Source organism: Mustelus asterias, unplaced genomic scaffold (genome assembly GCF_964213995.1).
Source record: "Mustelus asterias unplaced genomic scaffold, sMusAst1.hap1.1 HAP1_SCAFFOLD_1079, whole genome shotgun sequence".
NCBI lineage: Eukaryota > Metazoa > Chordata > Chondrichthyes > Carcharhiniformes > Triakidae > Mustelus > Mustelus asterias.
Genome location: NW_027591024.1, coordinates 1 through 27,769, shown reverse-complemented (window position 1 = coordinate 27,769; position 27,769 = coordinate 1). Strand labels below are relative to the sequence as shown.

General features: G+C 43.5%; 1 pseudogene; it reads right to left on the bottom strand.

Annotated features, from left to right (window-relative positions):
* Positions 1-1,405: 1,405 nt before the first annotated feature.
* LOC144487835 (SWI/SNF-related matrix-associated actin-dependent regulator of chromatin subfamily A member 5-like) lies at positions 1,406-19,889 on the bottom strand (annotated as a pseudogene).
* Between the last annotated feature and the right edge of the window lie 7,880 nt (positions 19,890-27,769).

The following is a 27,769-nucleotide window of genomic DNA, read 5'->3' as shown; positions in this document are numbered from 1 at the left end:
CGCTGCTCCTCCATCACCTGATTAACATTAACCTGGCGTTGTGAGACTTCTTACCATTCCCGCCCCGGTCCAACGCCGGCATCTCCACATCATGACGATCATTCTCCTTAATCAGGTGAGTCACCTGAGGAAGGAGCAACGCTCCGAAAGCTCGTGATACCAAATAAACCTGTTGGACTTTAACCTGGTGTTGTGGGACTTCTCACTGAGATCAAAGATTAGTGCAGTGGGTAAAATGGACTGACGTATGAGGAGAGATTGACTCGGTTAGGATTGTTTTCACTGGAGGTCAGATGAATGAGAGGGGGATCTCATAGAGACTTATATAATTCTAACAGGACGAGACAGGGCGGATATTCCTGATGGTGGGAGTGTCCAGAACTAGGGGTCACAGTCTGAGGATTCGGGGTACACCATTTAGGACGAAACGAGGAGACATTTCTTCACCCAAAGAATGGTGAGCCCTGTGGAATTCATTACCGCGGGAAGTAGTTGATGCCAAAACATTGAACGCATTCAAGAGGTGACTCGATCTCGCACTTGGGACAAATGGGATAAAAAGGTTATGGGGAGAAAGCAGGATAAGGCTATGGAGTTGGACAATCAGCCATGATGGCAATGAATGGCGGAGCAGGCTCGAAGGGCCAAATGGACTCCTCCTGTCTTACCTTCCATGCTTCTATGACAAAGTTTTGTCTCGACTTGTGTTCCACACAAGTACTAGATAGTTCCATGGGTACGATGGGTTTAGAGGGACATGGGCCAAATGCGGGCAATTGGGATTAGCTTAGGGGTTTTAAAAAAGAAAGGGCAGCATGGACAAGTTGGGCCGAAGGGCCTGTTGCCATGCTGTTAACCTCGATGATTCGAAGTAATTGTTCATATTCCACAGGCCTTCAGAAGTTGCAATAGCATCGTATTTAAAACCAAGGAGATTTCAAATAACGGTACTTTAGTTTAGCTTTTAGATAGTGTAATTCCTCTTACATAGAAAACTAGTTTCAGTGATGCAATGTATATAAACACCAAAATTATTTGTTTAGCACCAAAGATATTGATGTGTGAAGCCTATGACAACCATTTCAGAATATACATTTGTACTTGGGTATTAGCTGCCAGCTAAACACTTTACATTAGCATAGCAAGATTGATTCAATGGCCCTAACTTCACCAAGACAGATGAACTCATTTGAATCGTTTTGTCAAAACCCACAATAAAAGGCTTTAAAAAAAACATTTTGCTGTAAACACAAACAATTCCAAAGCTGAAATGAAGGGTTTAATCCAATTGTTTAATCATCTCCTCTTGGCACAATGACAATGGTAGGGAGTAAAAGACTGCACAAAACCGTCAGAGTACAATGCATTGAATGCAATTAGCTTTTGATACTCAGTTTGCAGAACTTTATGAGATGCAGATTAAGTGACACTTATTCTGCCGATGAAAATATTGCAGCAGCATTGTAAGAAGAGTATTGAACAGGTGAGCCATGAAGTTGCAGGATTGGAATGGCAGAGCACGGGGCACTCCCGTTCCTGATGTTAGTTTCACCTTTCTTTCACCCCTCTCTAATATAGCATCAATATCTTCGTCTGCAATGTCGCTCTCTTTAGAAGCAAAGACTTGGGTAGCACCGTGACAAATCATCTGCAGCATTTCATCTTTCCCCATCTTATTGAGATTCTGATCGACTAACCTTCCTGAAAGAATTCAGTCTCGATGTTAAGAAATTGTAACGAGCAAAGAGAATTACAGCACAGGAACAGGCCCTTCGGCCCCTCCAAGCCTGCACTGACCATGCTGCCCCGACTGAACTAAAACCCCCTACCCTTCCGGGGACCATATCCCTCTATTCCCATCCTATTCATGTATTTGTGTAGACGCCCCTTAAAACTCACTGTCGTATCCGCTTCCACTACCTTCCCTGGCAGCGAGTTCCAGGCATCCACCACCCTCTGTGTAAAAAACTTGCCTCATACATCTCCTTTAAACCTTGCCCCTCACACCTTAAACCTCTGCCCCCAAGTAATTGATTCTTCCTCCCCGGGAGAAAGCTTCTGACTGGGGCGGCACGGTAGCAGAGTGGTTAGCACTGCTGCTTCACAGCTCCAGGGACCTGAGTTCGATTCCCGGCTTGGGTCACTGTCTGTGTGGAGTTTGCACATTCTTCCTGTGTCTGCATGCGTTTCCTCCGGGTGCTCCGGTTTCCTCCCACAGTCCAAAGATGTGCGGATTAGGTTAATTGGCCATGCTAAATTGCCCCTTAGTGTCCCGGGATGCGTAGGTTAGAGGGATTAGCGGATAAATATATGGGGATAGGGGCTGGGTGGGATTGTGGTCGGTGCAGACTCGATGGGCCGAATGGCCTATTTCTGTACTGTAGGGTTTCTATTCTATTCTATTCTGACTATCCCTTCTGTCCATGCCCCTCATAATCTTGTAGACTTCTATCAGGTCACCCCTCAACCTCTGTCGTTCCAGTGAGAACAAACCAAGTTTCTCCAACCTCTCCTCATAGCTAATGCCCTCCATACCAGGCAACATCCTGGTATGGAGGGCATTAAACTTGTAGTAATGCAAGACACGGGTTCACATGTTAATAAATAGACACACAAGGGCTATAGTGGAAACTATTGAGCCCACTTTGTTGCACAGCCTACTTTAACTGGCTGTTCACACTCTGTGGAAGATTGCAGAGGGTTTTGTGTTCGTTTTTGCATTTTTTAGGACCATTTCACCAAAAATCAGGAACACATATGCCAGATGGCACAGTTCCAGGTGGTAGGTCCTAATCTATTGTAATGATAATTCATTTTAAAGTCATTGGCGATTAGAGAAGTTAGCTGTGAAAATATTGAAGTTTAATTTTAAAATGTTCTGCGGTATTTGAAAAAGAACAGGTGACTGGGGGAATATCCAATGCATTCACAATCCCCAACACAAAGTTTTAACATCCGTGCCATAACTCAGTCGGAGAAAAGAATGCAAGATAAAATTCTGGAGTGAAGGCTGGGAATGATTGACACTTCTCATGGTACCCCGAAGTTTCAACGATGCAATTTAAAGTTAATACCTCAAAGCACTGAAACATACTGAGGACTCTGTGCTACCCTCCCCATGCAGTTCCCATCCAAAAAACAACCAACTTCAACAGCCACCTTGCTGAGTTACAATAGAGTCCAGTCTAAGTTTCATTCCAGCACGTTCCACTATCCTTTCCTCCACAGCGTTGTCAGTTATAAATCGGAATACTCTGACTACTTTTGTTTGACTAATTCTGTGGGCGCGATCCTAAAAAAGAACACAATTAAAGTTACATGGCAGATCCACACAATCAAGTAACAATTTCAATTAACATTCCTCTACATTCAGCTGTTAAAACAGCACATTCATATATTTTCCAGCAAACATTGTTTCTATGATAAGAAATCCAAGAATTTCAAACAAAAACTCTGATTATCAAAACCTTAACATTGGGGATTGGGTATAAATCAACTTCCTAGAAATCTCCAAGCTGATCATAAGCTCGCAAAGATATGATGTCTGGATGGCTATCTCCTGCATGTTTTAACCCTCTCTAATTCCTCAGTCAACATCAACAATTGTTGCAGCAGGGGAAAACAAAGGAAGCACCTGGACCTATTTAATTATTTCGCAGATGCATTGATTGCAATACAGTAACTGGTTGGTGAGAACTTGATGTGGAGATGCCGGTGTTGGACTGGGTTAAACACAGTAAGAAGTTTAACAACAACAGGTTAAAGTCCAACAGGTTTATTTGGTAGCAAGAGCCACACAAGCTTTCGAAGCTCCAAGCCCCTTCTTCAGGTGAGTGGGAATTCTGTTCACAAACAGGGCATATAAATACACACACTCAATTTACATGAATAATGGGTGGAATGCGAATGCTTACAGCGAATCAAGTCTTCAAGATACAAAAAACGTGAGTGGAGAGAGCATCAAGACAGGCTCTTTCCACTCACGTTGTTTTGTTTCTTAAAAGCTTGATTAGTTGTAAGTATTCGCATTCCAACCATTATTCATGTAAATTGAGTCTGTGTCTTTATATGCCCTGTTTGTGAACAGAATTCCCACTCACCTGAAGAAGGGGCTTGGAGCTCCGAAAGCTTGTGTGGCATTTGCTACCAAATAAACCTGTTAGACTTTAACGTGTTGTTGTTAAACTTCTTACTGGTGAGAAACTTGCCAGTTCACACTGGAGGGTAATTAGAATCACCACTGTGTTTGTGGATTGGAGTCAAGTACTGACAGATGCTCTTCCCTGAAGCATATTAGTGAAGCACCAGAACAATTGGGGAGCTCTGCTCCCTTTTGCAGCTCACTGTAAACTTTTTAATTCAAACTTCACAAATGAGTGAGATTTGAATTCATAAGCCCTTGGTACACGAGGCAATCACGAAGCACTTATTAAAATCCGTGCATCAGTTGATTTGTGTAAAACTGAATCACGGAAGGCAGTTCCTTATAGTGACACCTCAGCATTACTGAAACTTCAAATGGATTTCATTTCCAAACTCTCAATTGGATTTGGAAGTTAATTGGTGAGGAGAAACAAGATGCCCAGTCAGCTGGAATCATCCCACACCAATTCTGAAAACAACCGCACGCTCCATTCAAATAAAGAGAAGCAAACTGAAGACCTTTGCTGAAATATTCAGTCGAGCAGAGTTTTAAAGAAAGCATGGGAGCAACACACGGAAGATTTGAGGGGCAGTAAAATACAAAATGTCAGTGGCAGTAAAATACAAAATGTCGCTTGATCAGTGCACTTGGATGTTAAAACCAGCTACGATAGTTATATATTCAACAGTACGTGGCTTTCAGAACACAAATAACTAATCGCTCAGTAACTTACCATAGCTTGGAGGTCTACCTGAGGGTTCCAGTCTGAGTCGTATAGGGTTACTACATCTGCCGTGGCTAGATTTATACCAAGACCCCCAGCGCGTGTGCTTCACATGAAGAGAAACTTTGAGCTCCCAGGACTATTGAAAGCAGAAATAGAATCCTGGAGGGATGAGAGAGAAAAGTTCAGCCAGAATTGAACAAACGATTGGGACCAATCTTTTTACTAATTGTTGGAAAGTTTCATTTGTAAAAATACAAATAGATGCTAGATTCAAATTGAATATTCATATTTCTTGTTTGAAAACCTTGAGTCAGTTTTGTAACCTTAAGTCTAGAATTCTTAGATAATAGAGCCTCAGATCAATTTAAGAGGTGGGAACTTTCCTCAAACAAACTCAGTTTTGAAAGCACAGGGCAAGAAACATACTTGTCTCTCCTCATGCGGTGTCTGTCCATCCAGTCTACAATCCTCGTAGTTTCTCCACATACAATAATCTTCCAAGATATCCAGCACCCTGGTCATTTGGCTGAAGATCAACACCCGAGAACCTGTGGAAAAGAAGATCATTCATCAGGGTAATTGGTTGATCGGTCGCCAAGAACACAGCGCAGATACACAAATGCTTCAAAAGCCTACATCGACTGATGAGGATAATGGAAACCAAATTTCAGTGGTAACATGCAGGATGTAGAGTAATCTGGTAAACTAGTTATAGTACAGGAGGCAGAAATGAACACACATTACCAAAAAAAACCTCCAATTTTATAATTCATACAATGTGAACTGTCCATGTGACCCAGCTGCCTTGATTGATGGGAATGATTTCAAAGGGTTTATATTCCAGGTGGATTCCAGACGGTGCTGCAGTTTGGGCAGCAAAAATAAAGCCTTAATCAAAAAATAGCTGCAATCCCAAACCATGTAATTATTCCATTCACCTTCTCCCAACACGTTAGCCCCCAATTTTCAGAATATTTGGCTCCTGTAACTATTCCCCCGGAAGGAGGATGGGGCCCATCAAGCATCGCAGAGGCCTGTGATCCAACTCTCCTCATGAAGAATATTTGATGCTAAATCGGCCAGTTTTTGGGAGCCCCCGGCCCCAGTGGATGGCGTGTGGCAGGCCAGAATGACTAAAACAGGATGCTATTTCAGATCAAGACACACTACTGTTTTAAACAGTCACTAAAACTTGTGAAATAAAAGCTAAATAGATGGAAGCAAAGTTCTGGAAATACTCAGCAGGTCAGGCAGCATCTGTGGAGAGGGGAGTTCTGAAGAGTCATAGTTGACCCTTCGCTGATGCTACCAGATTAGTTGAGTATTTTCAGCATTTTTTAACTCATTAAAACCTATGCTGATTTGTAACCCAAAACATCACAGCGTGCAATCTGATGTACCTTGCTGCACAGGTCAAATGCTGCCATGGTGTCATCAGTGATCATTTTCAAATTCTTTTGCAGACATCGTCGTGGAAATCCTTGCATGCTTACGAAGGCTAAACATCACAAACCCCTTTCATTCACTAAAAATCCTGTTCTATTTTTGATCAGTCTGCAGCACAGGTACAGTAGTGTTCCGGAGCATGACAAAGTCTGACATCGCACTCGGAAATGCACAAATAACCATGCAGGCGGTTGTTTACAGCCAATCTATATACCAGGATGTTTGATTTTCCACTCCACCGGATTTCCTTCTTTTTGGATCGGACTACACAGCAGTTTTTGTTCAATTCCTCCTCGTCTCCAGAGTCTCAACTAATTTGGTCATGGATTCGAGTTCGAGTGACTGGCATGCTCTTTGAATTTCCAATCGAATCTGAATCCAAACCTACATCCTCCCAAAATAGGAACTTTAACATTAAGCTAATTCTTAATCCATTGAGACAATGTCATCTATTTCACAAAGCGTGAACTTTATTACTATATTTACTCTCTAATAACAGATTTGTTGAACATATTCGAAAAACCTAATTTGCTTTGTGTTTTAGTTTGGTTATCTCCTCAAGGATATCTCAGGAAGCTTCTTTGCCTGTCCGACTATAACTAAAACCATTGCTGATTCCAGTGTTTATTGCATATTAATTTATAACACATTTTGGAACATTTTCAATTAATTTCCCTTTACGGCTTGGCAATCGTTAATTTGGGCCTTAAGCCTTATGTTGGCCACCCCCGACCCCGTCCGAGCTACTCAAGTATCCACGAAACTATCAAATCACTACATGTCTCCTTCCAAAAGAAAGATTGAAAGACAGAAAGGGAAACAAAAGCCTTGACCAGGCCTGCGGCTGACCTTGCTCCTTCACTTTCGGCAGCAGTTTGTCCAGTACCACCATTTTGCCACTGTTAACTACCAGGTGAGTGTCAGTGGTGTAAGGGGGGCCAGGTTCAGCTCCGTCAAACAGATAGGGGTGGTTGCAGCACTTGCGCAGTTGCATCAGTCCATTCAATAGACACATTTTGTCGATTTTCCCTGAGGAGTTCAGGATGTCAATATCCTTCATTAATATCCTGGTGTACCTGCCAGCAAGGCCAGAATTAAAACTCATCAGACCAACTTGGAGATAAATTCATTTTTTTAATGTAGCTCAACTGAAAGCAATTGCAACCTAAATGAATGCTTTGTTCTATAGGTGCCTAGGACAAAGTCTAGGATCCACATTCCAACCCCTCTCACCTACCAGGGAACAGGGTGCTCCATCTAAGCCTCACAGATATAGAAACCCATATCTTACAACTAGTATACACTCAACATTTTGTTCTTTGATCTAAAGTACAATTCATTCCAGGTGGCCAGGGTTTGAAGGGATGGGAATATTCCTTTTCATGTAATATGGATGCGAGCAATATGAAGTACTCTGGGATTAGGTATTTGTAACGCAGAAACAGGCCATTTAGATCAACAATTCCAGATCAGTGTTCATGATAAGAGTCTCCTCACACCTTCGATTTCTTTTTCCATTCTATGTTTAACAAACTTCTGTAAAATGCATCAATGTCATGCCTCTCCTTGTGGTAGTGAGTTCCACACTTCTCCCCGTGTCTGCTCCGGTTTCCTCCCACATTCCAAAGATGTGCGGGTTAGGTTGATTGGCTATGCTAAATAAACCTTTGGTGTCAGTGGGAATGGCGGGGTAAATATGTGGGGTTGGTGCAGACTTGATGGGCCAAATGGCCTCCTTCTGCACTGCAGGGATTCTATGATAATAAGATGTCTACAGGATCATCACAGGGGCAATTATCAGACAAATTTGACACCGAGCTGCCAAAAAACCCATTGAGAGGTGACCATGGAGTTTTTAAAGCAGTGTCTTAAATAAGGATGAGCTCGAGAGGCAGAGAGATTTAGGGAAAGAATTCCAGTGCTTTGGGCTAAACAGCTGAAAGTTGACCATCAGCGATGTACAAATGGAGCAGTGGACAGAACTTGGTTCATGACAGCAGCAGTTCTGATGAATTTAATCTTCCACGTGGTGCAAGGTGGGAGGCTGTTTAGGAAAACCCAGTGCTACTTAAGGGATTGAACAAGGGCGGGTGATATTATGGTGGTGGTATTGGTAATATTGAGAATATGAGGTTGGAAATGTAGTTCAGGCTCAATTAGGAGATCACAATTGCAAAGAGTTTGGTGAAGCCTCAGACAGACAGTAACCAGACAGAGGTTTGGAGTGAATGGTTAGGAAATGGAGCTTGGAGTGTGAACAGAAGAGGAGATAAATCCGAGTAATTGTAACCTACCATTCCTCCTCTCCCCCAACCCATTTCAGCTTCTGAAATAGGGGATAGACATTGAAGCAAATAAAAATTATTCTATTTCCCTTACCCTGCACCTCCCAAAATGTGATAAAAACACTTTAATTTAGCAAGTCTTCCTGATCAGTGAGCAGTTCTCCTCGAGATCCAGCATCAATTGAAATGCTCTTATCAAGGTCGGGATCAGCAATTGGAACAGCCTTTGGGGATGCTTAATGGGCCTTGTTACCAAGGTCAACTGAGGAGTTCAATATATGGCCACAGAAAAAATAATTGAGAGTAAATGAAGCTGAAGAAATCTCTCCCCCTTCACCATATTATGTAATATCTGAAGTGATTCAAATTATTCAGATCTGGGTAAAATGTCCACCCTAATTAAAAACACCTGTGGTAGTTGCCTACATCGAGTGAAAGGCAATAATTATCTATTCGTGTCATCAATTTCTAAGTTGCCTATTACAGCACCTTAAATGCCATGTTTACTTCAAGCACTATTTACTGAATGCAAGAACACCTGGTAAATGTTCATTTAGCTTTGTGTCCTTTAACATTTCTAATCCATTCTAAGTGGGATGCAGTTGGACTGGGCGGAAACCATTCCCGTTACACGAATAGAGCGACCACTTAATTCCAGTGGATCGCAGGTAAGTCATGACTGCAAGAAGTGGTGGCAACTACATTAACTTTATCACTTCATAAAAGTCAAATTAATTTGTAATTCACACGCAGTAACTCAAAATTTAACACTGCTCGGATAAACATTTAGGAGAATATAGATCCTCAGTTTTTGCCATCACATTTTTAATCAATAAATTAACAGTTCTAAATCTACCAGGGCAAGTCAAAGGCCAGGAATCCTGCGGTGAGTAACTCGCCTCCTTACTCGCCAAAGCTTCTCCACCAGATACAAAGCATAAGTCAGGGGTGTGATGGAATGCTCTCCATTTGCCTGGATGAGTGCAGCTCCAACAACAGTCATGAAGTTCAACACTATCCAGGACAAAGCAGCCCACTTGATTGCTGCCCCTTCCACAAACATTCACTCCCTCCACCACCGATGAACAGTGACAGCCGTGTGTACCATCTACAAGATGCACTTCAGGAATTCACCAGGGTTCCTTAGGCAGCACCTTCCAAACTCTCAGCCACTGCCACCTGGAAGGACAAGAGCAGCAGGTACCTGGGGACACCACCACCTGGAGGTTTCCCTCCAGGTCACTCATCATCCTGACTTTGGAAACATATCGCTGCTTGTTCACCGTCATTGGGTCAAAAAACCTGGAAATCCTTCCCTAACAGCACTGTGGATGTACCTAGAACTTCAGGGACTGCAGTGGTTCAAGAAGGCAGCTCACCACCACCTTCTGAAGGGCAACTTGGGATGGCCAATAAATGCTGGTCTAGTCAACGACATCCACACCCAGTAAATGAAGAAAAGAAACCTTGCTGTTTCTTCAAATTAGCCCCAAACACTCTCAAGGCACATCACTTCATCACACAAATATACAACTTTTTGAATAATATTTCTGAGGGCGATGGGCCCGAAATAACTTTGCATTTTAATGACGTCCCAGCATCAGAATACAGATAAGATAAGAAGCTTACCATGTGCAATCGCTCAACCAGCTTCTGGTCCCCAAAGCAGTTGTTTGTGTCAAACCAAGAATCAAAGTCCTGCAAAGAACAGCAAGCGGCTCTAGTCATGCCAACCCCAAACGTTTTGGCATATTGTGTTACTTCCATCAACGCCACATCCAATGCTTTCAATTATTACATTGTTTATCACTCGAAGAACAAGAATGGCAATTTATAAAAGTAGCATCCAAATTAGATCGTTCACAAATGATATCATAAAACAGATGCACAGCTGCTCATAACAATTGCAAATCAGTTTCAGCTGGTCGGCATGTGAGCAATTTAACATGGAAAAAAATCATTTTTTTCCCTTGGACAACCTACTTCCATCTCTGTAACAAGCTACAGGACACCCACACAGGAAGTATGGTCACTTCGGCATTCGGTTATAAACATAGCTTTTCTTACTTTAACAAAAGAAAAGTAATACTAATATACTTCTGACAGCTAATTTGTGGATTGAGATGGATATGGATAAAGGAAGCTCTCACCCCAACATGCTTTTAATGTAATTTTAGAATTGTGACACAAGGTGACAGTTTTGAACCTTAGACAAACGGTACAGTCGCTATCAAGCTGTCTTTCTCATTACTTACTGCAGACGAATTGAAGACATCCAGAAGGAGGAAGTTGAGCAGAGCCCAGAGTTCGTGCAGGTTGTTCTGAAGTGGTGAACCCGTGAGCAATAATCCATTTGTTGTTTTGAATTCTCTCACTATTTCAGAGAGCTGTAAATTTAGCAGATTTAAAAACATTACTGTACAAACTGGGTACAAGTTCGAATCATACAACTGGCACAACTGTAGATTCAGACTGCATTTAAAAGTTCGCTGATCTTTTAGGTGTTTATTCGTGTCTGTCATTTCTCCAATGAATTCAGATATAGTGGCGCCAAATGCTTTGCATTAGGAAGCAAAAAGCAAGTGTAGTAATAGTACATCAAGATTACAAACGGTTATCTATAACTTGCAAGACGGGAACATGGAAACTTCCAGAGCCGTCCACAATTGAATGGTATTTATTTCAAATCGAAGCAATGGTTGTGGAAGGAGCAGCTGGTTAAAAAGCTTTTAAAACAAGAGCACACTACTCTGAATAAGCAGATCTGATCTTTGATTTTCAATTCAAATATTTCCACTCCACTCTTCCACAAGTGTTAAAACTCAGAGATTAACTATCGAGCCTCAATAATTGATGGTGCAATAACTTTCCCAGGAGTTTCTGAACTCCTGGAGTTATTTGGTTGAGTATGGCACAGCGGTTCGCACTGCTGCCTCACAGCAACAGGGACCAGTGTTCGATTCCCGGCTTGGGTAACTGTGAGGAGTCTGCATGTTCTCCCCATGTTTGTGTGGGTTTCCTCCGGGTGCTCCGGTTTCCTCCCACATTCCAAAAGACACGCTGGTTAGGGTGCATTGGCTGTGCTAAATTCTCCCTCAGTGTACCCGAACAGGCGCCAGAGTGTGGCGACCAGGGGATTTTCACAGTAGCTTCATTACAGTGTTAATGTCAGCCGACTTGTGACACTATTAAACTTTAACTTAAAAAATTATTTGTCTGCATTGGATTGCGAGATTAAAGCGCTCTTTTCCTCAAGATTCGCATTCCATCTGTGACAATAAATAACCCTTTTAATTTAGCTCTTAAAGCTTTGATGGAAGTGCGAAGGAACAGTGAAAGCAGCAAATAACAATTATGTTAACCATGAGTACTCAAAATGTATCATTTTCCTTCATTTCAAAATCTCTATTCCTGGATTTCCCTCCAACCTTTTGTTCCAATCTTCCTGTCCTTCGTTATCTCATTCACCATCGAACAGTCACTTCCATCCACACTGAATTCTTTTTTACTGTTCTTTGCCACTCCGTCTTACCCCGTCTTTGCATTCCCCTCTCCAGGGGAACAGTGTGCAGCAAACTTCTGTGCCTCATTTTCTGTCTGGTCCCACACATAACTGCACCTTGCTCAAAAATAACCTCACTCCATGATATATAACCGAGAATGTGACACATGGTTTACAAAGATTTAAAGTTTATTTATTAGTGGCACAAGTAGGCTTACATTAACACTGCAATGAAGTTACTCTGAAAATCCCCTCGTCGCCACACTTCACTACACTGAGAATTTAGCACGGCCAAAGCACCTAACCAGCAATTGTTTTGGACTGTGGTAGGATACCGGAGCACCCGGAGGAAACCCACGCAAACACGGGGAGTGAAAACTCCACACAGACGATGACCCAAGCTGGGAATCGAACCTGGGTCGCTGGCGCTGTGAGGCAGCAGTGCTAACCACCGAGCTACCATGTCGCCCCCTGCTCATGCCCCCATGCTACAAATCAAGCCTGCGTTTCTCCCCAATTCACCTGAAGATGAGGCAGAAAAATGTTGCATTCACTACAATGGTAGCCATGAACTCTGGTGGGAATGGACGGGATGGGGAAGAGAGCAGAGAAAATGAAGGGAAAACAAACTTGCCTTGGATTTCCCATTTTGGATCCTGTCGGCTTCATCTAGAACCAGATATCGCCAATTAAATTTTTTGAAAACAGATTTCTCCCTGATGAGCATTTCATACGACGTCACACAGACATCTCACTCTCCAGGAAGGAGGACATCTCTGATGAAAGCTGCCTGATAAAGTAAGAAGTGGGTTACATTTCTGTTTTCCAAACATCAGAAATTTATTTTTCGAGAATACAATTGGGATGCAGCAGAAACAGATCTGATCACAGGCATTAATCAGACAAATTTAGCTGACTAAAACACTGACGTTGGGATTTTCCAGCCCCGCCAGCAGTGAGCAGCGTCAAGGGCAGGACGGGCAAAGGTGGAGAGCGGCCAAAGGTCAATTGGCTCTTGGCAACTCTCCAAACCATAGAATCCCTACAGTGCAGGAAGAGGCCATTCGGCCCATTGAGTCTGCACCGACCACAATCCCACCCAGGCCCTATTCTCCAAACCATAGAATCCCTCTCTGTCTGTCTCTCACCCCCTCTCTCCCTTTCTTTCTATTTCATGGCCTCCTCGATCTTTCTCCAGCTCTCCCTCTCTGTAGTCCAGAAGATGAAATCTCCTATTACTGGAGCGGACTCAGTCCATCGGAATCTTGTGGCTTATAGATGCAGAATTTTAACTACAGGATCTATGGGACTGTATTAGTTAGAATAGAATAGAATCCCTCCAGTGCAGAAGGAGGCCATTCGGCCCATCGAGTCTGCACTGACCACAATCCCACCCAGGCCCTATTCCTGTAACTCCGCATATTTATCCTGTTAACCCCCCTCTGACACTAGGGTTAATTTAGCATGGCCAATCAACCTAACCTGCACTTCTTTGGACTGTGAGACTTCTGACGAAGGAGCAGCGCTCCGAAAGCGAAAGGCATTTTGCTACCAAATAAACCTGTTGGACTTTAACCTGATGTTTTTAAAACTCTTACTGTGAGGCAGCAGTGCTAACCACTGTGCCACCACTTCAAGATGTTCCAACCCAGCGCACGATTTTCCCTGCCACTGATGGGGCTGGAAAATCCCGCCCAGAGTGTTGCAAAGCAAGGAGAGAGCAATAAATTACAATATAATTGAACATATTTGCAAATTTACACTCAAACGTTGTATGCGTGGCAAATCTCGGATTTTAGTTACACAGAGCAAAGGAAAGCTGATCTCCAAAGCCAGTCTCAAGGAACCTTGAGGGCTGCCGTTAACACTGGCGACAGATCCATTCTCCGCATGCGTGTTGAAAACATGTTTTTGAGAGAGTCGACGAAAGTAAATTCAATCCAGTGAAAGGCAGGATTAATATTAAAGATTGAACAATGGCCAAATACTAAATTTCAATTTGTCAAGTCTAAATTTACTAAAATTGTATCCCAGGTTTTCTGAGTCCTTCATTTATTGTACTTTTATTACACAAAGTGCTTGTTCACACAACTGCAATGCTAGTGGTTATTTATTCAGCAATTTAAACAAGGTCATAGAGGTTTACAGCATGGAAAAAGCCCCTTCAGCCCAACTTGTCCATGCTGCTCTTTTTTTAAACCACTTAGCTCGTCCTAATTGCCCGCGTTTGGCCCATATCCCTTCGTACCCATCGAACTGTCTAAATGCTTTTTAAAAAACAAAATTGTACCCGCCTCTATTACTACCTCTGGCAGCTTGTTCCAGACTCTCACCACCCTCAGTGAAAAAGTTGCCCCTCTGGACCCTTTCCTATCTCTTCCTTCTCAGCTTAAACCTATGCCCTCTAGTTGGACTCCCCAACCTTTGGGAGGTATTCCAAAATTTGCCGTTATGGTTTACGGGTCAGTGTTTAGTTGCAAAAAGAATCTTGCTGCCCCGTGAATGAACTGACTCTCTCGCAACTTGCCCAACAGATGCTGTCTGTCCTTTGGTACCTCACCCTTGCAGCTTTTTCACACACAAGTTTTGACAGCAAGTGCTTGCGGATTACTTAATTCCTATTTGGTAAATGACAGATGTGGAGGTAGCAACCAGCTTTTAGAATCCTGGCTGTTTTTTCTTGTTCCGATGCTGGGGCAGCAAGGGTAGTTGTACTTTCCCACTGGGGTCGGTCAACATGTGGCAGGAGATCCAACAAGCACTTCACGGATTACTTCCACAACGTGCAATGCATTTTCAAATTAAACTCCATGCATCAGCCGTATTTTCCAACAGTATTTTTGGGAACATAAAACGCAGTTCTTACCCTTTGATCCTTGTCACCTATTAAACAAATAGCTCGAAGAGTCGGTCTCCATCTTTTGAACTCAAGCATCCAGTTGTGCAGTGTAGACTTGGGGACTAGAACCATGTGAGGTCCAGGAATGTTTCTATAATGTTTCATGTACCCAAGAAGAGCAATAGTTTGCAAAGTCTTCCCGAGACCCTGTTAAACAAAGTAAAACAATTAATTCTCTTCGAATCAAAGACTGTTTTTTCATCAGTGTTGTCCTGAAGCATTACTGAAATGTACTGGAAGAAACCATTCGGCCCATCAAGTTTGTTCTGCAATTAAATTAGATCATAGCTTATCTACATCGTAACTCCATTTATCTGCCTTGGTTCCATTTCCCTTAACACTAATCTAACAAAAATCTGAGTCTCAGTTTTGACATGTCCAGACTAACCATGCCTCAAGTTTTCTATAAAATAAAAAGCTAGGTTTTGGCAGGAAGGAGGAGAAAACAAACGTTCCAGGTTTCCGCTAATCTTTGAATGGTTCACCCTCGAACATCCAGGAGAAGATACTTGTTCCCTATTTAGAAACATCAAAGATAGGAGCAGGAGGAGGCCATTTGGCCCTTCGAGCCTGCTCCCCCATTCATTACGATCATGGCGGATCATCCAACTCAATAGCCACATCCTGCTTCCACCGCCCCCCCGGCCCCCATAACCTTTGATCCCATTCACCCCGAGTGCTTTACCGAGCCGCCTCTTGAATACATATAATGAATGCCTCGCCCCGTTTTGAACCGGGAACCTTTCACGTTGGGCGAATGTGATAACCAGTACATGACAGAGACATTTATCTTATTAAATCCTTTAAACTAAACATCTCACATGCCTACACCAAACAATTGTTATGTCTACAATCAATGTGTATTCAAACCGTTTCATCTGTCAGGATACCATTAATGCCATTCTCATATGAAGAAATCATCCAATTCAGTCCACGGATCTGATAGTCGCGGAGTTTCCCTCCTTTTACATCTGTGGAAGAGACCCCAAACATTTAGAGCCTTCAACCATTGCAAGAGTCTGCACAGAATACAGCTTAAAGGGAAATGAAATCAGTGCCATGACCAAAAGGAAAAGTATTACTGTTTCAGGAACCATTGAACCGAAAGGACCATGATAGCTTGAGACAACAAAAAGCAAGCAGCACAATCCATTTGGTATTAGGGTCTCAATGTTTGCATAAAGAATGTCAGCGTTCAGACGCAGGCTCCAAAACAAAGGTGGTGATTTTCACCACGACTTCCACCATTCTATAGCAGCTAAATTGACCAATAAAACAAGGCCAAAGTGTATACAGAAACATAAACTGTTAAACAGAGCACCTAAACTTCACTAAGGCAAGTATGAGCAAGATTGGGAGGGCAGAGAGAAGGAATGTTGGTGAGGAACCAGGTTACTGGGCTTTGACTGCTTTGTAAGAAATCATTGCATGGACATTACTGGGATTTTTAATATGTTATGAGTATTTGGAGAATTGCGTGCAGTTCTGGTCATCACACTACCAGAAGGACGTGGAAGCTTTGGAGAGAGTGCAAAGAAGGTTCACCAGGATGTTGCCTGGTCTCAAGGGTGTTGGCTATGAGGAGAGGTTGAATAAACTAGAATTGTTTTCATTGGAAAGACAGAGGCTGAGGACAGACCTGATAGAGGTGTACAAAATTATCAGAGGCATAGGCAGGGTGGATAGTCAGAAGCTTTTTTCCAAGGGTGGAAGTGTTAATTACAAGGGGGCGCAGGTTCAAGGTGAGAGGGATAAAATTGAAGGGAGATGTGTGGGGGAAGTTTTTCACGGAGTGGTGGGTGCCTGGAATGCACTCCCAGGGGAGGTGGCGGAACAGGCACATTGGCAACATTTAAGAGGCATCTCAACGGGTAAATGAATAGGGAGGGAATAGAGGGATACAGACCCAAATAAGGACAGAAGGTTCTTTCTTTATTTTAGTAAGGGCATCATGATTGGCACAGGCTGGGAGGGCTGGAGGGCCTGTCTTGTGCTGTACTTTTCTTTGTTCTTTGATTGGGGAAATGCCATTTGGGAGAACAGATCATTCAGCTCACCATTTCATAGGGTAAGGAACTGATTATACATGATTCTCAACACCAAAAGGACAGCATGTTACATGTACGCAATCTGTATGATAATCCAATTATTCCTCATGAAAACAGATGGTTCCTTTCAATGTGGCGCACACTAACATGTTAAAATGGCTGCGAGGACCCCATGAAAAATACGTTGGAGCAGTTTCAACTCAGTTCCTTGGGAGCACTGGTTGAGAGGGCAAAGCTGAACAAAACAAAGAGCAAGATGAAAGGCTGATATATGAAACACATGTCATACTGGCATGAGGGAGATCTTTCAGCTTTACCCTGCATTTTATTCATGCTGAATTTGACCTCAAAATACTCAATATCCACAATATCCAGTCAGAAAATATGATGTCAGATTACAAGTTAGGCTGGAGTGGGCCCGTGGTGTCTGTCAGCATTAGTAGATTGTTCCATTGAAAAGACCCCTTATGCCAATAAATACAGCCAATTAAACCAGGAGAACGGGAGATGCTGTTTTTGGAGATTTAATTACAACAGTCTCAAATGTCCCACAAGTCTAATTTTGCCAAAATTGAATACCGCACATCGATGAATGGGGACTGAAAATGTGAAAGCAATTGGGAAAAAGGAGTGAAAACTGAGCTACATTAACTCATGTATGAAATAATGAATAAAATGGCTTTACAAACATGATGGGGATTCTTCAAACCTTGTGCAGACATTGGTTGTCTTGCTGTTTTCTGACAGTAGCTCTTCATCCTCTTCCTGTTCCGTACGACGATGCCGATAGCTAAGAATTAAAAGTGAATTGGTTTGTGCGAGGGGTTACTATTACTTTCCAAACCATTTCAAAAGAGCTGTTACTACAGTCAATTTCAAATCCACAATCACTTCAGAATAAACAGCACCGTACAAATTATTTTGGAGATTGTGCATTACTTTTGTGGTGAAGATTAGTACATAGAATCCTGAAGTGCAGAAAGAGGCCATTTGGCCCATGGAGTCTGCACCGGCCTCAATCCCACCCAGACCCTATCCCCATAATGCCATGCATTTACCCTCGCTAGTTCCCCTGACACTAAGGGGCAATTTAGCATGGCCAATTCACCTAACCCTAATCTTTGGACTGCGGGATGAAACCGGAGCACCCGGAGGAAACCCACGCAGACACAGGGAGAATGTGCAAACTCTATACAGACAGTGACCCAAGCCGGGAATCGAACCTGGGTCCCTGGCGCTGTGGGGCAGCAGTGCTAACCACTGCCACACTGCCGCCCTAACTACTGTGCCACCATGCCCTACGTACAGCATGTTATTGAACTAAGATTCAAAATTGCAATTCATGCAGATGGCCATTATTTTAATTTAAAGTTGATTCCAAACATAAACTTTGAAATCTACTGTTCTGTAAATACTCGACCAAGACCCTGGTAGATTACACAGCATATGAGTATTTTTTAATTTAATTAGGTAATTACACATGTATAATCTTTTGTGCCAATAGTTGTCAACATAATCTTCAATCATACACGTGACAAATTTAAGAACATCAGTGTTTGTAATGCAAGGTTGACAGGAATTCTACGCCTGTTATACGGATGCAGGATATTTTAACACTTGGTGACTAAGATGCTGTTTGAACTTTAAAAAGGCAGAGAAAAGGTGTCGGCCATGCAACCTCAGACATCTGTTTCTTCAATTAAATCATGCCTGCTGTTGCTTCATATCACTTGATAGTGCACCCAACAAAGAAAAAAATCCATTCAGAAAATTTAGCACCCATAGCCATTTGGGGCAGACCTTTCCACCAAGTGGAACGAAATAGCCCTCACTTTCAATCCTAACTAACCTCGTTCTAATTTTAAGATGTGCCCCCTTGAACCAGATTTCCCTCAAAAGAAATTAGTCTCTATATCTACCCTATCAAATCCCCTAATCATTTTAAACACCTCAATTTGGTCACTCTTTAATACTCTAAACTCAACGGAATGAAAGCCAAATTTATGGAACATGTTATGTTCTCATAACCTAACACTAAGACCAGACAGCATTCCGGTGCCAGACCAATATTACTTTCCTGAGGTTCGTTGCCCAGAACCAAAGGCAGTCTCCAGCTGAGGTTTGACTAAGGCTCTGTACAACTTCCTCATTTTTTCATCCCAATCTATTTTGAGATAAATGCCATCTTCCTCTTAGCATATTCCACTATCTTTTGTAACAGTGCAGTAATATCGTGTTGTTTGTATATATGGAAACTCAAATCTCTTTTGCTCCTCCACAACTAATCTCTCTTGTCGAAAACACTTAGATTTGCCTTTCTCAGTTCCAAAGTGGGTGGCCTCACACTTCTCCACACTGAACTACATTTGCCACAGCTTTGCCCACTCACTGGGCGATGCCCTCTTTGCAACTCCATCTTATGATCCCAATTTGTGGTTGCTCCTAACCTAGTCTGCAAATATGGATGATGCAGTAAAGAGTTATATCCAAATCACTGAAAGCCGAGGCCCCAAAACCTCAGGGAGGAACGAAAGCTTTCCTTCCACCATTCTACTTTGATCCCAACATTAACGCCTCTTTGGCCTTCGAACGCGAGGAACACTTTCCAAGTTGAAATCTCTCAGAATTTGCATCATGAATCCAAAAACACATTGCCTGGAAGATATCTTGCTCTCCAACCGACAGAAGCGTCTGTTTCTCATCTTTCTTTAATCGAGGGCGCCCGGGTTTCATCTTTAAAGGAGACGTTGGAGTTTTCTGTGCAGCAGGTTGGATAAAGTGGGCAAAAAGCTCGGTCTGTTGGAGCAGATAATCAAATCTATTTGCCCTGTCTGCTTTCTGTCGAACAAGAAAAAAAAATGTTCATAAGAAAATAAAGCATTGAGAATTAACGTCACAAGAGTGTGCAAACACATCTCATTTAATCTACAGTCAATCTACAGTTCTCCTTGTGGGGGCTGCAGATTTGTTTTTATTGAAGCGTAATAGTACGTGTCTTTGGAAAATAGCCTTTCACCTGGTATTACTTTGTAAATTGGGCAACTGAGTAACATTTGGGTGAGGTGGGGAAAGAAGAATAAAGACAACCCTCTCTGCTGTGGGGCTATTAAATCATTCCCACTGTAATTGAAATTTCACTTTGTGCGAGTATATTCAAAAATGCTCTTCAAACACAACCTATATTTCTACTTACAGGACAGTACACAAATGTGTATAGTAATGTACGTGCCAGCTTCAAATTTAGCACTGTTCATGTTTAACTCTCTATAAAAAGTGTTAAAAGCACAAGTTAGTAGAATGTTTGTGCGGGCAAGAGGAGGAAGCTTGGTGGTTAAAATCTTATGGTAAAATCAGCCATTTATCTACCACAATATTTCTAAAATAGCTCAGTAGTTAATAACCTCGATTCGATACCATTTCCAATGGTTTGCTGGCACTACCCTGATGCTAAAACTGCTCCATTTGCTAAGCGGATATTGCAAAACCAAAGCAAGAGTGTCCAAGTTTAGAAAGTCAAAACCTGTTCAATTTTGAGAGATTAAAAATATGATTCATTCCATCCATGAACCACGAGGGAATATTTATACAGTTTATATTTATACAGTTGAACAATGCAAAAAGACAACTAATTGCTGATTTGAAAAGGCCACAACTCCACTTATCGCACCCCACAAAAAGGAGGGTCATGGGATGTGGGCATCACTCGCTAGACCGGCATCCATTACCCTCAAGGTGGTGGTGGTGAGCAGCCTTCTTGAACAGCTGCAGTCTGTGTGGAACATACACCAACAATGCTGTTAGGGAGAGTGTTCCAAGAGTTTGACCCTGCAATAGTGATATAGTTCCAGGCACTGTTTTTGAGTTGTGGAAACTTGCAAGTTATGTTCCCAAGCATCTGGTTGGGGAATCTAAAACATGGGGGCACAGTCTCAGGATAAGGGACCAATCATTTAGGGCTAAGATGAGGAAATTACTTCACCCAAAGGTTGTGAATCTTTGGAATTCTCGGCCTCAAGGTGGTTGTGAATGCTCCATAAATACTTTAAAGTCTGGGATAGACAGTTTTTTGGTCTCTCAAGGAATCAAGGGATATGGGGAATGGACGGGGAAATGGAGTTGAAGCCCAAGATCAGCAATGATCAAACTGAATGGCAGAGCAGGCTCGAAGAGCCATGTGGTCTGCTGTTGCCCCTCCTAGTGTTGTCTTCCATCTGCGGGCAGGCCCGTCGCCTTTTTCTCTCGCATCCTCCAAGGCCGTGAAATTCGGCACTCTGCGGTGGAAAAAGAGGCTCAGGCCATTGTGGAGGCCGTCCGGCATTGGCGCCATTACTTGGCTGGAAAACGATTCACCCTGCTCACGGACCAGCGGTCCGTGGGGTTCATGTTCAACAACATGTTAAGGGGTAAGATCAAAAATGATAAAATCTTGAGGTGGAGAATCGAACTCTCCACCTACAACTATGATATGATGTACCGTCCGGGGAAGCTCAATGAGCCCTCAGATGCCCTGTTGTGTGGAACATGTGCCAGTGTGCAGGAGGACCGGCTACAGGCCCTCCACAATGATCTATGCCATCCGGGGATCACTCGGCTCTTCCATTTTGTAAAGGCCCGGCATCTAGCCTACTTCGTAGAGGATGTCAGGTCGATAACTCGAAGCTGCCAGGTCTGTGCTGAATGCAAGCCGCACTTCTACCGACCTGACAGAGCACACCTCATTAAAGCCACTCGCCCTTTTGAAAGACTGAGTGTTGATTTCAAGGGCCCCCTTCCTTCGACAGATCGGAATGTGTACTTCCTCAACGTGGTTGACGAGTACTCCCGATTGCCTTTTGCCATTCCCTGTTCAGACATGACCGCTGCCACGGTTATCAAAGCATTGCGGGATCTTTTCACCCTGTTTGGTTACCCCAGTTATATCCACAGTGATAGGGATTCGTCGTTTATGAGTGACGACTTGAGGCAATACCTGCTCTCAAAAGGGATTGCCTCAAGTTGGACTACGAGTTACAATCCCAGGGGTAACGGGCAGGTTGAAAGAGAAAATGCTACAGTCTGGAAGGCTGTCTTACTGGCGTTGAGGTCTAAGGGTCTTCCAGTCTCCCGTTGGCAAGAGGTACTTTCTGATGCGCTCCATTCAATCCGGTCCCTCCTGTGTACGGCAACCAACGCTACCAGACATGAGCGGATGTTTACCTTCCCTAGGATGTCTTCCTCTGGGACCTCACTGCCGTCTTGGTTGACGTACTCAAGACCTGTCCTCCTGTGGCGGCATGTTAGGATCCGCAAGTCCGACCCTTTGGTTGAACAGGTCCATCTCCTCCACGCCAACCCTCAATATGCCTATGTGGCATATCCTGATGGGCGAGAGATCTGGCACCTGCAGGGGACCTGGAAACCCCCGTCGCTCCCGCACCTCTGGTTAGGGACCCCTTGACCTTTATCTCCCCTCCTGACACGGCGCGGGCAGTATCGGGACCACCACTTAATCCTCTTACTCCCGTGTACAGCTTGCCTGAGTCCAGGAGATTGTCGCCACCTCGGGGCGTTCATGAGTCCAGGAGATTGTCGCCACCTCGTGGTCCACCCGTCCGTGAGGAACTGGAGGAGTCACTGGACACTGCCTTGGAGAGAGGGTCATCATGGTCACCAGAACCGGCGCTACCGCCAGTGTTGAGGAGGTCACAGAGACGGTGCGGCCCTCCGATACGACTGAACTTGTGAATATATGGACAGTTCGTACTGTTTTTTTTGCCCCACCGGCCTTTGTTTTAAAGGAGGGGTGAATGTGGTGAACCATAGATGGTTAGCACTATGGGTACTGAACCATAGATGGTTAGCACTATGGGTACTTGTACATATGTTACTGTTGTTACTGTTGGGGTTAGGGTTGGGGTGTTCCACCTGTTGGTATTGTTCTGTGGTACACTCCGGTTGGCTCCACCTACCTGTAGGAGTATAAAGGTCACTGCACTGCCTGGTGACCCTTTAGTCTGGGATTGTATTGTTGATGATGTGGAGATGCCATTCTTAAGCAGTATGCTCCATTCTTGTTACTAATAAAAGCCTTTATTTCCCGGGTACGATCCAGCCTCCCGAGTGATTTAATCGCGCATCACACATCTCATTTAATCTACAGTCAATCTACAGTTATCCTTGTGGGGGCTGCAGATTTGTTTTTATTGAAGCGTAATAGTACGTGTCTTTGGAAAACAGCCTTTCACCTGGTATTACTTTGTAAATTGGGCAACTGAGTAACATTTGGGTGAGGTGGGGAAGAAGAATAAAGACAACCCTCGCTGCTGTGGGGCTATTAAATCATTCCCACTGTAATTGAGATGTCACTTTGTGCTAGTAAATTCAAAAATGCTCTTCAAACACAACCTATATTTCTACATACAGGATAAAGAACAAAAGAACAAAGAAAATTACAGCACAGGAACAGGCCCTTCGGCCCTCCAAGCCTGCACCAACCATGCTGTCCGACTTAACTAAAACCCCATTCCCTTCCGGGGACCGTATCCCTCTATTCCCATCCCATTCATGTATTTGTCAAGATGCCTCTTAAAAGTCACTACCGTATCCACTTCCACTACCTCCCCCGGCAACGAGTTCCAGGCACCCACCACCCTCTGTGTGAAAAATCTGCCTTGTACATCTCCTTTAAACCTTGCCCCTCGCATCCTAAAGCTGTGCCCCCTAGTAACTGATTCCTCTACCCTGGGAAAAAGCTTCTGACTATTCACTTTGTTCATGCCTCTAATAATCTTGCAAACTTCTATCAGGTTGCCCCTCAACCTCTGTCATTCCAGTGAGAACAAATTTCTCAAACCTCTCTCATAGCTAATGCCAGGCAACATCCTGGTAAATCTTTTCTGTACCCTCTCCAAAGCCTCCCCGTCCTTCTGGTAGTGTGGCGACCAGAATTGAACACTATATTCCAAGTGTGGCCTAACTAAGGTTCTATAAAGCTGCAACATGACTTGCCAATTTTTAAACTCACTGCCCCGGCCGATGAAGGCAAGCATGCCGTATGCCTTCTTGACTACCTTCTCCACCTACATTCCCACTTTCAGTGACCTGTGTACCTGTACACCCAGATCCCTTTGCCTATCAATACTCTTAAGGGTTCTGCCATTTACTGTATATTTCCTCTCTGTATTAGACCTTCCAAAATGCATTAGCTCACATTTGTCCAGATTAAACTCCATCTGCCACCTCTCCGCCCAAGACTCCAACCGAACTATATCCTGTTGTATCCTCTGATGGTCTTCATCGCGATCTACAAATCCACCAACCTTTGTGTCGTCCGCAAATTTACCAATCAAGCCAGTTACATTTTCCTCCCAATCATATGTATATTACAAACAGCAAAGGTCCCAGCACTGATCCCTGAGGAATGTCACTTGTCACAACCCTCCATTCAGAAACGCACCCTTCCACTGCTAACCTCTGTCTTCTTTGACCGAGCCAGTTTTGTATCAACCTTGCCAGCTCACCTATGATCCCATGCGACTTTGCCTTCTGCACCAGTCTGCCATGAGGGACCTTGTCAAAAGCCTGACTGAAATCCGTGTAGACAACATCCGCTGCCCTACCCTCATCAATCATCTTCGTCACTTCCTCGAAAAACTCAATCAAGTTTGTGAGACACGACCTCCCCTTCACAAAACCATGTTGCCTCTCACTAATACGTTCACTTATTTCCAAGTGGGAATAAATCCTGTCTCGAAGAATCCTCTCCAATAATTTCCCGACCACTGATGTAAGGCTCACTGGCCTGTAATTACGTGGATTATTCTTGCTACCCTTCTTAAACAAAGGAACAACATTGGCTATTCTCCAATCTTCTGGGACCTCCCCTGTACAGTAAGAAGTCTCACAACACCAGGTTAAAGTCCAACAGGTCCACCTGGCAGCACAAGCCCCTGGAGTCTCGCTCCCCCCCCCCAAGGTGAGCGAAGAGCTGTGCTCACAAACAGGGCACACACAGACACAAACCCAATCCACAAGACAATGGCTAGAATGCGAGTCCCCAGGCAATCAAGTCTTCACAAGTACAGACAACGTGAGTGGAGAGAGGGCCAAGCACAGGCCAAAGACGTGTGAATTGTCCCGAGCCAGGACGACCACATTATGGATAGTACACTAATGTGGATAGTACTATACGCGCCAGCCTCAAATTTAGCACTGTTCATGTTTAACTCTCCTTAAAAAGTGTTAAAAGCACAAGTTAGTAGAATGTTTGTGCGGGCAAGAGGAGGAAGCTTGGTGGTTAAAATCTTATGGTAAAAGCAATCTTTTATCCACCATAATATTTCTAAAATAGCTCAGTAGTTAATAACCTCTATTCGATACCATTTCCAATGGTTTGCTGGCACTACCCTGATGCTAAAATTGCTCCATTTGCTCAGAGGATATTGCAAAACCAAAGCAAGAGTGTCCAAGTTTAGAAAGTCAAAACCTGTTCAATTTTGAGAGATTAGAAATATGATTCGTTCCATCCATGAACCACGAGGGAATATTTTATACAGTTTATATTTATACAGTTGAACAATGCAAAAAGACAACTAATTGCTGATTTGAAAAGGCCACAACTCCACTTATCGCACCCACAAAAAGGAGGGTCATGGGATGTGGGCATCACTCGCTAGACCGGCATCCATTACCCTCAAGGTGGTGGTGGTGGTGCGCAGCCTTCTTGAACAGCCGCAGTCTGTGTGGTACATACACCAACAATGCTGTTAGGGAGACTGTTCCAAGAGTTTGACCCTGCAATAGTGATATAGTTCCAGGCACTGTTTTTGATTTGGATGGAAACTTGCAAGTTATGTTCCCAAGCATCTTGTTTCTGCTGGTTGGGGAATCTAAAACACGGGTGCACAGTCTCAGGATAAGGGACCAATCATTTTGGGCCAAGATGAGGAAATTACTTCACCCAAAAGTTGTGAATCTTTGGAATTCTCGGCCTCAAGGTGGTTGTGAATGCTCCATAAATACTTTAAAGGCTGGGATAGACAGTTTTTTGGTCTCTCAAGGAATCAAGGGATATGGGGAATCGACGGGGAAATGGAGTTGAAGCCCAAGATCAGCAATGATCAAACCGAATGGCAGAGCAGGCTCGAAGAGCCATGTGGTCTACTGTTGCCCCTCCTAGTGTTGTCTTCCATCTGCTGTCCTTGTTGTTCTAGTTGTTAGAGGCCATGGATTTGGAAGGTGCTGTCAAAGGAGCCTTGAAAAGATACTGCAGTTCATCTTGCATCTGGTTGACACTGCTGCTAATTTATGGGTGGTGAATGGAGTAACAATCAAGTGGCTGCTTTCCCTTGGAAGGTGCCGAGTTTCTTGAATGTTGTTGGGACTGCACTCATCCAGGCAAATGAAGGATATTCCTTCACACTTCTGACTCCTGCCTACGGATTATGGGTAGGTTTTGGGGATTTAAGTGGTGGGTCATTCGCCATAGAATTCCCAGCCTCTGACCTACTCTTGTAGCTCTCAGTAATTATCTGCTCAGTTCAGTTTCTGCTCGATGGTAACCCCCAGAATGTTGATGGCGGAAGATTCAACAATGGTAAAGCCGCTGATTATTAAGGGGGAAAATGGCTCGAGTCTCTCTTGTTGGAGGTGGTCATTGCCTGGCACTTGGGTGGTACAAAAGTGATTTGCCACTTGTCAGTCCAAGCCTGAACATTATCCAGGTCTTGCTGCGTGCAAGAACAGGCTGCTTCGGTATCTGAGGAGGTGCAAACTGTACAAAACGCAGTGCAATTCTCATCTGTAAACACCCTTACTTCTGACCTTATGATGAAGCAGCTGAAAAAGTTTGGGCCTCGGGCACCACCCTGAGGAACTCCTGCAATCATGTCTTGGGGCTGAGATGATTGACCTCCAGCATTTACAACCATCTTCTTTTGTGTGAGGTATGACTCCAGCCAGTGGACAGCTTTCCTGATTCCCACTGAGTTCAATTTTGCTCGGTCTTCTTGATGCCGCACTTAGTCCAATATTCCCTCAATGTCATGGACGGCCATTCACTTCACTGCCACAACACGAATAGGACACAAAACCTCTGCTTAGTTTAAAGCATCACAACACAAGGAACGGGGAAATATCAATCAACTTTAAAAGGTACAGCAGGCCACTACTTACTGAAGAAGCAAATATCTCACCTATCAGTTATGGTTACCACATTATCATAGTCTTCTTAGGACGTTATCATTCCTGATCTAACAGTAGTTTGATCCTTCTGCAAGTTGGCCATATTCTAAGTTATCTAATATTGAATGATGTGCATCATTCAGCGAATGAAAGACTGCAATTGCCAGGACCAGCTTTCAAAAATGGGACTCACCACCCTGTGAAGTCAGGATACTGAAATTTCTCCTGGGGAAATTCAGGCTGAAAGTATTGCGAGTCAGCACTGATGGACGAGGATTAAATGGGCTCCTGCTCTAAAAGAAGGAGCGATAAAGCTGAAAAATTTAAAACAAAAAGCTCACAAGACCAGCACCCTCGAGCAAAGCTGGACTTTCTTTGGGTGGTGGCAGTGATACACAGCTGGTTCCCCCAAGATGATAACCGAATAAATTCTAATTTGTTAATTACTTGATCCAAATTAAAATGAATGTAAAGCAAAGTGACTTCCATGGATGAATGAATTGCAATACTATGTACAAATGAAAATAAATTTAAAACAAATGCTTCCTTTACTGATT